The sequence below is a fragment of the Alligator mississippiensis genome, chromosome 6, assembly GCF_030867095.1.
Source record: "Alligator mississippiensis isolate rAllMis1 chromosome 6, rAllMis1, whole genome shotgun sequence".
NCBI lineage: Eukaryota > Metazoa > Chordata > Crocodylia > Alligatoridae > Alligator > Alligator mississippiensis.
In genome coordinates this window covers 78,743,053-78,756,260 of record NC_081829.1, presented here as the reverse complement: position 1 = coordinate 78,756,260, position 13,208 = coordinate 78,743,053, and the positions used below count along the sequence as shown (strand labels likewise).

Sequence of the window (13,208 nt, the reverse complement as noted above, 5' to 3'; positions counted from 1 at the left end):
AGCAGTGTCAGGGTCTTCACATCCACAACTATAATTTGTTTTCTTAACACTTTTTTTTTCTCTTCCAGGATATGTAGCTGCAGAGTCCTAACCCTATAAATTTCTAACATTACACATGTTCATTGTTTAGTTTCCTTCTTTTTTTTTTTCCTTGGGAACTGGTTTGATGTGTATAGGATTTTTACTAATGTGATAAACTTTGAGAACTCAGATACCATTCATCACATACAATAATGCCAGTAGCTTAACAAAAAAGTATCCTTTCAAAATCATAATTTCTCTATTTCTTCCACTTCACCCCCTCCCAGATCTAAAATAAAATAAAAAGGACCTGCTTACAAATTCATATTTTATGGAAGCATCTTATGTTTACAATGTTGCCATTATCAATAACATTAAAATGGAATTAAAATTGTGTAAACCAGTTTAGATAGCAAAGTTGTTTTAACCTTGTTGTCATTAGGGTATAATTAACCTAGAATAACAAACATAGCATAAAAAAGAGAAGAAAACTAACAGAAATTAAGTAAAATGCATAGTTCACACTGAATATAAAATGACACATCAGGGTTTTCAGTTTATCTGATAGATGTTTTAGATGGCTAAAATTCAGGGGTACCTCACATTGTGCAATTATGTTTTTATGGTACTTTACATTTTATCACACCTTTGGTTACCAAAAACTACCACTTTAAGAAGAAAAAAAATGTCAAAAGTGAAAACTGAAAGAAACATCTTATATCCCCTATGTTATGTTAATCTTTTTGTCAGAAGCCATGTCATTTATTGCTTTTCAAATCTGATCTCCTTTCTGTTGTTAGAGGTATTATGATAGCAATACTAGCTACAGACCAAAAAAAAGGGCCATAGTCACTGAAGAACTTATTAAAATATTTTTAATTACAATTTTTATCCAGCAATGGAGACATCTTATACAAGGAAAAACCCTTTGTAGTAAATTCTTTCCTTAATCTCTATATGCCCTCACTTTCAGCTCTCTCCTTCCATTCCCATTAATGCCCGTTAATACCTGGAAAGTATCACGTGTAGCCAAAGTTTCAATCTATTAAAACAAATGAAAAATATATTGGATTTTATATGTTTGGTTTGGGAAATTTGTTTTGTCTGCTGTAGCCTACTGTAGATTGCTCTGAGCTTACTTCTGTTTGAATTAGAAGGTGCTGGCTCACAAGCAGCTCAGACATTGGCCCATAAGACCGTGAAGCGTAGCTGATTTTTGGAGAAACTACTAAGTAGTTTCTATAGTGATAATGATGTACTATGTGCACCTATTGGGAATATATAAAATTAGAGAGAATTTCTGTTTGCTTTGGTCCTCTTTCTACAATAATTACAGTAACTGCCATTCATTCCCATTCTGTTACCCTGATTATTCTAGAATAACCTGGTTATTAAGATTTAGTCATGTTTAAGAACATACAGTGAAGTGACAACTTGTCATGTAGATATTATCAATACTTTAAAATTTTCATATTAAGAACCCAGTTTTCTCAAGATTCCTGGGTACTTAACTTAGTGGGGAGCATTGACATAATGTCTTCTACCTTTTTCCATACAAAGTTTACATTCAGAGACATGATTTTAGCTTTCACATCTCACACAAATGGACAACTTTCCTTCAGTAGCTAAGAATGAGTTGAAACATTCCAGTCTCAATACCTAAAACACACACACTTTGGAAACCACAAACTTCCCCTAAATATGGTGGATAATGCTAGGTTTATTTCCCCATGGGCACTTACAGAAGTGCCGCTGTTAAATTCACTGGATCACAGAATCAAAAAATGCTGACTGGCAGACACTGAGCCTGTTTCCAAGAATGGTCCACTGTGCCAATGGCACAACCCTGCAGCCTCAAAAAAGCTGCCTGTTTTTGATGGATTGAATTGAATTGTATTTTTATACAGGGTACGAAATCCCCTACCAGGTAGAAACATATGTACCAGATATTTTCCTTGCACATCCATTCATTTGCTCTCTTGAATTTGTCACCAAAAAGGACTAAGGTCATAAAGCACAAGTCTAAATGAGCGGTATGTGGGAATGCCTCAGAACTTGAGGAGGTATATACACTAAATGTGTCCAGAAGCACACTTAGCTGACATACTGACAGATTGTGTAATTTTGCTGTGGTAATTACTCAATGGTTCAGCAAATGGTAAGTAAATACTTTGGAAATCATAATGTCTAATTGCAGAGGCACATATGGTATATCCCTATCTATTCCACAGAAGGTAATATAACGAGCACACCCAAACCTTCATATTATTCCCTGAGCTCTGACACCATCAATGGTATGAAACAGCTGTAATTTGGAAGAATATCCTGGATACTGATATGCAAATGAAAACACCTTTAGAAAATCTGGTAGATTAAGAGCAGGGTAGGATAAGTAGACCCTACATAGAGAAGATCTGGATAACAACTTTCTATAACAGTCCTAGGAAAAAATACAACATTAACAAGCATGATTTCACTGTAATGTTTTTTTCTCTCACAAATTAAACACAGCTTCTTTGCTACAAGGGACCAAATGTGTAAAATGATTTTTTTTGTTGTCTTTACAGAATCTTCATAGATACAAGACACAGACAACATAATATAGCTAAAGTTGTTTCCCCTGAATTTAACAACTTCTATCTAACTGACTTAACTGCCCAAAACTACTCAGCCGGGTTATTCCGGGGTAGACTGCAACCGGCACCATTGTCTTTAATGCAGTAAAAATTTGAGGATAAGTATGAACACCATGCTCCCTCTACATATCCATGCTTGCCAAATAATCCTGATTAGATCCAGTCCTGATTCTCTTTCTCTTCTTGCAGAGAAAGAGACAGAAAGAGACTTCTCTGCAAGATTTCATCTTTCTCTGCTGGGAAATATCTTCCATCACAAAACTGGCAAGTCAGTTAGCAATGCAGGAATCCTTTACTTTAGGAAAGCTGACTTGGATAAGCTCAGAAGGCTTGTTGTCAAGGCCCTAAGGGGCCATGACTCATCAGGGAGAGGAGTCCAAGATGAGTGGTTGCTCCTTAAGGGAGCGATCCTGACAGCACAAGGGAAGTCCATCCCGTCTCGGAGGAAGGGTAGCAAAAGGGCATAGCAACCCCCTTGACTCAGCAGGAAACTTGTGGACCTCCTACACCTAAAAAGAGAGGCTTATAAAGGATGGAAGACTGGAATCACCACAAAGGAAGAGTATTCTGCACCGGTCTGTACCTGTAGGGAGCAAACCAGGAAAGCCAAGGCTGCAACCGAACTCTATCTGGCTACACATATCAAGGACAATAAAAAGTCCTTTTTCAGATATATGGGGAATCAAAAGACAAGCAAGGGTAACACTGGACCCCTGCTAAACAAAATAGGACAACTGATAACTGACACCCAGGAAAAAGCCAACCTGCTTAATGGGTACTTTGCATCAGTTTTTCATCAGCCCAAAGGGACCGCCCTGCCTAGCATGATGCAGGATGGCCAGGGTGAGGGCAAATTTATACCCAGCATCAGTGTAGACCTTGTAAAGGAACACTTTGAGAGGCTGGATGCCTTCAAGTCAGCTGGTCCTGATAGATTACACCCCAGAGTACTTAAGGAGCTGGCAGATGTCATAGCCCAACAATTGGCAAAAATATTCAAAAACTTGTGGTGCTCAGGTGAAGTACCTGAAGATTGGAAGAAGGCCAATGTGGTGCCCATCTTTAAGAAAGGGAGGAGAGTAGATCCGAGGAACTACAGGCCAATCAGCTTGACCTCAATCCCCGGTAAGATTCTGGAAAAAATTATCAAAGAGACCATTGTTGAAAAGCTGGCTAATGGCAACATCCTGAGTGACAGCCAGCATGGGTTTGTTGTGGGTAGGTCTTTTCTGACCAATCTCATTTCCTTCTATGACCAGGTGACACACCACGTGAGCAAGGGAGAAGTGATTGACATCATATATCTGGATTTTAAAAAAGACTTTGATCTGGTGTCCCATGATCTCCTCATGGAAAAATTGGCCAACTGTGGCCTCGGCGACAACACAGTCTGATGGCTGGGGAATCGGCTCCAAGGTCGGACCCAGAGAGTAGTAGTCGACAGAAGTGAATCATTATGGTACTGCGCAACCAGTGGTGTCCCCCAAGGCTCAGCCCTTGGACCAGTTCTCTTTGACATCTTTATCAACAATGTGGGCACTGGTATCAAAAGTGGACTAGCCAAGTTCACCAATGACACTAAACTTTAGGGTAGAGCATCTATACCTGAGAATAGGCTGGTGATCCAGGCTGACTTGGATAGGCTTAGAAAGTGGGCAGACACAAAGCTCATGACATCCAATACCAAAAAATGCTAGGTACTCCATCTTGGAAACCCCCCCCCCCCCCCACCACAGCATGCTTATAGGGCCGGCAGCGCTACGCTCTCTAGCACCTCGGCTAAAAGAGACTTGGGGGTCATGATTGACCACAAAATGAACATGAGCCACCAATGTGATGGTGCAGCTGGTAAAGAGAACAAAACTCTGGCTTGCATCCATAGATGCTTCTCAAGTAAATCTCAGGATGTTATCCTCCCACTGTACTTGGCCTTGGTGAGGCCACAACTGGAGTACTGCATCCAATTCTGGGCTCCACAATTCAGGAAGGATGTGGAGAAGCTTGAGAGAGTCCAGAGGAGAGCCACACACATGATCAGGGAAAGAGAATAGGCTTTATGAAGAGAGGCTAAGAGCCATAGGATTCTACAGCCTGGAAAAGCACAGGCTCAGGGGTGACCTGGTGGCAGCCTATAAGTGCATAAGGGGCATGCATCAGGATCTGGGTGAACATCTGTTCACCAGAGTGCCCCGAGGGACATCAAGGATCAATGATCACAAACTCCTTCAAGACCATTTTAGGTTGGACATAAGGAAAAAATTCTTTACTGTCCAAGTTAAGCCCCTAAAACAGTAGGGGGGGGGGTGTAGACAAAATGGGGGTCCTAAATTGAAGCAGTGGATTTTAAAAAACAGCCCTAATGTCTATGAAATCTATGAAATCTATGAAGAATGAGAGGTGGGGAATCATGTGCCATGCCAGACCTTTGTTGGCACGTCCCTTCGCTATTGCATGATTTTAGGGCAGTAGTTTTCAATCCTGAGATACCCTAAGATCCTTTCAAGATGCCTGGGGTGCTGCCCAATACTAGCATTGTTAATCATGCAAACACCTACATAGGGTTCACACGTTAAACACAGAGATTTCAAATCAGAATCCACTGTATCAAAAACATTCTGATCTCTTGTTATCTGTCAGAGTTCTTTGTAACAGAAAAATGGCTCTATTGTTTTTCTGTACTCAAAAAAATTATAAATTAAGAGCTATTATTTTCTGAGAGATGCTTTGAGTCTAACAAGGAGTGCTCTGAGTCTAAAAAAGTTGAGAACTACCTGCATGTGTAGATGAAATGAGAGGCCTGTGTGCACAATGCTTTAAAGCGGGCTAAATGCACTGCTTTAATGGTGTCAGTGTTTGCATGCCTCGGTGGTGTATTGCGCATTAATTCCAGCCGCTGTAGGAAATTTGGTGGTGTAATGTACCTTAATTGACTTGAGGCACAGCAAACTAAAACTCCTTCAAGAAGTTTTAGTTTGCTGCCCCTACAGCTGCAGAGTGAAGCACCAGGCTCTGTGCAGCTCCACAGCTCTTCAGAAATCCCTGCAGGTAACCTGGCAGCAGCCCAGGAAAGCAGCTCTGCACAAGGAAAGTAGCAAGTCTGATTCTCCCCCTTCCACCCCCAAGCATGCATGTCTGCCTGAGCTGCATGGGGGCCCAGGGCTTTCCTCTGCAGCTGCGGTGCCCCCCAGGACCACCTGAGTCAGGTGCCTGCAGGCAGGTGCTGCCTGGAGGGGGGCCACCATGGCCACGAAGCAAAGCACGAGCCTGCCTCCCCACTGCAGCCCAGGGACTGCTCTGTCTGCTGGCATCTTGCCCTCCCCTATCCACTGAAGAGGCAGGTAAGTTAATGGGGTATGTGCATGACAAGGGGATTTAATCAGCCCTAAATTAAAGTGGTGTTTTTTTAAAACCCACTGCTTCAATTTAGGGTCCCTCTTTCGTCTACACATGCCCTACTGTTTTAGGGACTTAACTGGCACCCTCTTATCTTACAAATTACTCTTGAGCCTTCTGTAGCCATTTACAACACCGGGCCTGGATGTCTGCTCTGCATGTTCTCCCAAGCAAGTGGAAAGGAATCCATATATTGTTTGAGGAGCCCCCCACCAAAAAATATCTGGCCTCTTATCAGATAGATGTGTTCCATCCATCCTCACAAGCAGAAAAAGGGAAGCACATGTCCCAAATTAGCTACTATTGCTATGCCTTTCATTGTCCTCTGGGTAAGAAATGATTGCTTTGCTGGGTAAGAAATGAAAACAGCCAATCACAAAGTAGTGAAAGGGCTTACAACAGTTGGTCTTATAACTTACCCCATGTTATCTGCTATGACATAGCTATTAGCGTACCTAGCTGGAAGCTTCCTATTTGTCACTTGCCCTTTTGCAGGACCAATGACAACCACTATTCCTACATATCTAGACATAGAGCAGTAGGTCATCTCTGCTCCATTGCAAATCAGAATGAAAAAAGCAACATATTTACAACAGAACTACCACTCTCCAGAAAAAAGAAACACACACACACACGCACACACACACACACACACACACACACACACACACACAGAGTATTCAATACAAATAGGAAAGATTGTAAAGATTAAATCCCTTAAGTAAGGAATCTGAGTGACCTGTTTTCTGGTCCACTTGAACACAGGCAACCTTCTAGTAACCTGCAAACTAAAACACAGGGCAAGAAAAGGTGAAGCCTGATATTTTCCCACAAGTGTTTGCTAGTTGACCCATAATAGTGGACAAAGCTAAACCTTGTTGAACTAACTACCACACAGTGAACCCTTTGCAGCTCTGGAATAAGCCATAGGTAAAACAGACCTTTAGGTTCCATTAAAAACATTTGTAAGGTTCAGTGTTTGTAAGGCAATGGCCTTTTTCATTAGCTTGCACACCATCAGTAAACAAGATTGTTTAGGGCTTATGGTATCACTAGTGAGCCCCTCCTGATAGATAAATTCCAAATTTTTAAATCAATGCAAAAATGGTAAAGTATTATTAATCTTAGGCATGTAGCCGGTACTGACATATCTGCAATATCTGCCCTGCTAGGAAATTAAAATTGGCTCCCATCAAACAGCATGGGAACCAATCATCGCTCAGGTAGTGAGCTGTATGTGCCCCAGAACCTGGTCCCAGCTTCCCATAACCCACCTAGTAGCATGAGGAAGTGAGAAGTGAAGCAGTTGCCCTCATCCACCTAAGGGAAAGAAGGGGAAAGGAATACAGCTTGACCTACCCCTAATCAAGATCTCCCACACCCTTCCAATCATTTCATATTCACAGGCTCACCAAAGCCTCACTGCATTTGTTTGCATAAATCAAAAAGCTGTTCACATACATGTGTTAGTGACTTTATACAAGCAAGTATACAGGTAAGTCTCAGTGTTGCCAACTCTTGTGACTGCATGTCAAGTTTAATAAAATGCAATATTTTTCTTAAAGCCTAAGCATCTGGAGTCATATGATTACTTCAGAACTTCAATGTTCGTTTGCAAGAATGGGGCCTCATATGTGCAGAGAGAAGCTTGAAAACATTAATTCAAATGCCTGTAAGGTAATTAAAAAAAAAACTTCATATGAGTGAGGTTGGTTTGGTTTTATTTAATCTCATGAATTTTAAGCTACCACCATGATTTTGGGGTCCTGAATGATGATTCTAAATGTTTTAAGTTGGCACTACTATGCCTGATATGTGTACAACAGCAGCAAGATTTACCAAAATCTGGCCTTATATGTATGCATCAGTCCATTTGTACCCTGCTGCTCCAGCACTAATGTTTCTTCCTATCACTGTTTTTGGTGGAAAGCTATCCCTATCTAAACCTACCATTGTATTATTAATATAAGACCAGCTAGCATTAAACATCAATAAAGGGTTTGTATTCAGCCTTGAAGCCTTTTTATATAGATCATAGTCCTATTCTCTAGGTTTTGCAATAACTACACTGAGATCCTACATTACTTCCTTCTGTTTCTTGTTCTTAGAAGAAATCAACCTCCAGTTATTCTATCTCTCTTTGACATTAGTATTTCTTTTTTTTTCTTGCTATTAATGTTTAGAAACTATGGAGATGTATGATTAATGCATACAATGTGACTTTGATATAGGACAAAATAGTATTAATTGTATTATATACAATATTTTAAAAATACCTACACTGTCTTCATCTTGCATAATTACCTCTTTGTTAATCTTAACCAGAATTTTCCAAATCAACAGAAAATAAAGAAGCATTAAGGTTTGTGTCTGCAGATCCAAATCTCAAATCAGATTTATCTGTGCCATCAGGTGCCCATTAGGCCACTGGAAGAGAACATTAAACACACACAAGATACATAGTATTACAGTGTTAGTGAGTGTGTCTACATGACACACTAGCGACGCAGTGGCCTAATAACACTGCACAGTAGCATACTGGGCAAAACCCATGCTAATATGCTACTACACAATAGTATTAGGCTACTTAGCAGTTAGTGTCCAAAAAAACCCATGTGCCAGCACTACTGCGCAGTAGCGCAAGTTACTGTGCATTGATTTAGTACCTGGTTATCCAAGCAGTAAACTTAATGGGCAGTAACTACAGCATATTAATGAACATGTAGACACATCTAGTAATACTCAAAGGACTCAACCAAAACAGGGTCTCCAATTTTCTGTTCCAGCCCAGAGAACAAGGCTGGGGAACTCCCTTCTCATTAGTGCAGAGACAGAAAAGGATCTTGGAGTCATTATTGATGCCAAAATGAACATGGGCTGACAATGTGGGGGCACGGTCAGGAAGGCCAACCACATCTTGTCATGCATCCACAGATGCATCTGGAGCAGGTCCAAGGAGGTGATCCTCCCCCTCTATGCGACACTGGTCAGGCCGCAGTTGGAGTACTGCATCCAGTTCTGGGCGCCGCACTTCAGGAGAGATGTGGACAGCATTGAGAGGGTTCAGAGGAGGGCCACCCACATGATTAGGGGGCAGCAGGGCAGTAGGGCAGTAAGTTAGGCAGGACCTATGAGGAGAGGCTAAGGGACCTGAACCTGTTCAGCCTCCACAAGAGAAGGCTGAGCGGGGATCTAGTGGCCTGTTACAAACTAGTCAGAAGGGACCAGCAGGCATTGGGGGAGTCCCTGTTCCCCTGAGCACTACCAGGAGTGACTAGAAATAATGGTCACAAGCTGGCAGAGGGTAGATTCAAACTAGATATCAGGAGGCGCTACTTCACAGTCAGGGTGGCTACGATCTGGAACCAACTTCCAAGGGAAGTGGTGCTAGCTCCTACCCCGGGGGTCTTTAAGAGGAGGTTAGACGAATACCTTGCTGGGGTCGTTTGACCCCAGTACTTTTTCCTGCTCAGGTCCCTTCCGACCCTACCAACTATGAAACTATGAAACTGTGAGAGTGCTGAGGGGGTGGAGGGGAGCAGCCCACAGTCTGTGCTGGAGTTGCAGCCAGGGAGCAGAAGGGAGGGGCCAGCCCTGTTGTGGTGCAGAGGGCATGCCAGGATGCTGGGGGAGTCTGGTTTATCTTAGACCAGTAAGGGGTCTGGGACAGGCATTGAATAAACTGGTTTGACCCAAATCAGTTAAGTCTGATAGTACATTCAACCAGGTTTTCCTCAAACTGGTTTCAGCCATTTTCAAACTGGTTTATGTGCACCGAACTTCTGTTCTGTTACAGGTTTAAATCAGTTGCTGATCACTTAAAGTGGTTTATGTGTAATGTTTGTCCCTAGGCAAAAGGAAAATTCATGCCCTCCATTAACAAGGAGGCGGAGCAAGGCCTGTAGGGGCAGCACATCCCAACCATTCTGTGCCAGATATGTGAACATGGAAAGCAAATTACCCAAAAATTCAGGGATTCGATGTTGCCTTGCTCGCTCTAATAACAAATATTTGAGTCTGAAACAGTTTGGCCTTTGCCAATTTTACTAGGCACAAATATAGCATAATGGGATAAAGTTAGACAATTTTCAAAGGAATATATATCTGTGGAGTTGACAGGATTCTGGAGCCAGAACAAGCAAAGGAAATTGGTATCTCTATTATAAATAGGAGTTTATCTTGGATGAGTGCTTATCATGGTTCAAAAGAGGGATCAGATGGGATTTTACTGCAGATGGAGTGGGGTGGGCAAGAGAAATGTTGTCAGTGCTCTACCTTTCTCTTTACAGCGTGTCAGTGTTCTGCACTGACAGTAAAAGTTCTTTGATTATTATAATATTTGTGGGAGGCGGAGAAGCAGCTCTGTATTTTGGGATTTCAGCAGCAGTTTAGACTTTAAAGGGAACATTTTCAGAGCAGTGAATAGGGAGTTAGATGTGTAACCTGCACTAACAATAACAGGAACATTTGCCAATCAATCTACTAAAAGCTGTAGCACAATTTACCTTTTACCCTTTTGGGTTTAAAGGGTTACTATACCATTTGAATTTCAAATTGCCAGTAGATACAATGAAAATGAAAGGATATTCTAAAAAAAACATCAATAACAGGGACTGTGATTCTAATTTCCTGTACAGTTTGTTGTATGTGACCTCTCAGGTAATCTAGTCTATTCTTCTGCTGATGCAGGCTTACTCCCTGCAGGATATACTCCAGTGCTTTGTCCAGTTTGGTTCTAAATTACTCAAACTTTCAACATTTCCCTTAGGAGCCTGTTGCAGTGTCTTAGACCTCACTGTTAGGATATTTTCCTGACATTCCCCTTAAATATCCATTTACTTAGTTTCCTCCTATCTATAGTTACTGTTATCCATTTATGCCCCTCCTGAATTAAAAAAGAAAACATCACCTTCTTTGGTAGTTAAACTTGACAAATATTTATTAAAATCAGTTGGGTATCTTTTGAATCGTAATAGACTTCCATGAAGACTGTGTTTCATGTGCTATCATGGATAATGGCATTGTTAATTTGGGATTATTTGGGGGTTATACTGCTCCTACAGCAGTGCAAAGCAAGCCTTGGGGATTACCAACAGAAGACATATCACTCCTGAAGTAGTTCAAAATGTGCTTCCTGCACTGTTCATAAAGAAACCTCCCTTTGTGGCCATGGGCGATGTGCTGGGGGTGCTTGTGGGGGCACATGAAGTAACCAGAATGGCTTTGTTAAGGGTAGATCATGCCTGACAAACCTGGTGTCCTTCTATGACCAGGTAACTAACCAGCTGGACAAGGGACATGAGGTTGATATCATTTACTTAGACTTCAGTAAAGCCTTTGATTCCATTTCCTACAAGATTATCTCAATTAAATTGGAGAGTAGTGGCCTGGACCAGTCTACAGTGAGGCAGGTGGACAATTGTCTTAAAGGCCAATCCCAGAGAGTTGTAATTGATGGGATGGCCTCATCCTGAAAGGCCATGTCCAGTGGTATCCCCCAGGGATTGGCGCTTGGACCCGTGGTCTTTGACATATTTATTAATGACTTGGATGAGGGGGTGGAAAGTACAGATTAAGTCTGTGGATGATACCAAGCTGTGGGGAAATGTGGGCACATCAGAGGATAGGGTAAGGATCAAGGATGGCCTTGACAGACTGGTTTTATGGACAGAATGGAATCAAATGAGGTTTAACAGGGAGAAGTGCAGGGTTCTTCATCTCAGTAGGAAGAACCTTCACCATAACTACACAATGGGTGAATGGGACCTGGGGGTCACAGTTGACAAGAAGATGAACATGAGCCAACAGTGCAATGAAGTCGCCAGCAGGGCAAATAGAATTCTGGTGTGCATCAGCCAATGTGTTGCCAACAAGTCCAGGGAAGTGCTTCTCCCTCTGTATTCAGTGTTGGTGAGGCCACAGCTGGAGTACTGTGTCTAGTTCTGGATACCGCTGGAAGGATATGGATGTGGAACTGTGTCTAGCTCTGGATACTTCAGGAAGGATGTGGATAAGCTTGAGAGGGTACAGACAAGGGCCACCCTTAGGGGCCTATATAGGCCCCTAAGGGGGAGACCCTATCCTTCCCAAATTAGGGGCCTAGAGGATAAGACCTATGAGGAGAGGCTCTGGGAACTGGGCTTGTTCAATCTGAGTAAGAGAAGATTAAGAGGTGACTTGATAGCCGCCTACAAGTATGTCAGGGTGAGCACCAAGATCTAGGGGAGCAACTCTTCAGGACAGTACCTCAAAGGAGGATGAGGGCCAATGGGCACAAGTGAATAGAGGGAAAATTTAGGCTAGACATAAGAAAATACTTCTTTTCCATAAGGGTAACTAGAATCTGGAACACGCTCCCAGCAGAGGTGGTGCAGTAGCCATCCTTGGAGGTATTCAAAAGGAGGCGGGATAAGAACCTTGTTGAGCTCATTTGAGCCCAATAACCTCCTGGCAATGGCAGGGGACCGGACTTGATGATCTTGCAGTCCTTCAATTTGATTCAATGATGGAATGGGAAGTGTCCCACCTCCTGACTACCTGTTACTAGGAGATTTACTCCCCTTGAGAGAACAAGGCATGAGCAGTCCCTGTTTACCGTTGTGGTCTACTCTCAAGTGAGTTGTACAAATATGGAGCAAAGCTTCAGCACACATACCCACTCCCATGCATCCTCACAAAGCCAGATGGCAATCATTTCCTTGGTCATTTCATATCTATGAGCCATGTGCCATAGCATACAATCCAAAGAGGGCTGTTTTTTTCAAATTTAAAATGAGAAATCTTTCAAGTTATTAATTAACTCATGACATTCCTTTTATGCTGTGCCTGTAAAATTATGGGGAAAAAGGAGATGCATGCATGTCTAGGGTTAACAAGCAATTTACAATTAATTACTGAAGCTTATTATGCCCAGTTGTAGCTTCAGTATTTTCTCTCTACTTCTTTTCTATAGTATTCACCAAAATTTGGCTTCTGAGGAGGAACTAATTGAATTTCATGGTTTACACATTACTTGTCCACTCTTTTTAATCCCCAGCTCTATTTTTCCTTTTACAAATTGTCCCAGAAAAAAAAACCAGAACATCACCTCATATAAATAAACGTGTTTGTTTGGTAGGGTGTTTTTAATTTCTATCTACAGTCTACACATGGGATCTA

General features: G+C 41.9%; 1 long non-coding RNA gene across 2 annotated transcripts in view; it reads right to left on the bottom strand.

Annotated features, from left to right (window-relative positions):
• Positions 1 to 13,208, bottom strand: part of LOC102564701 (uncharacterized) — a 144,153-nt gene that overhangs the window by 15,581 nt on the left and 115,364 nt on the right. The gene's annotated exons all lie outside the window — the stretch shown is intronic.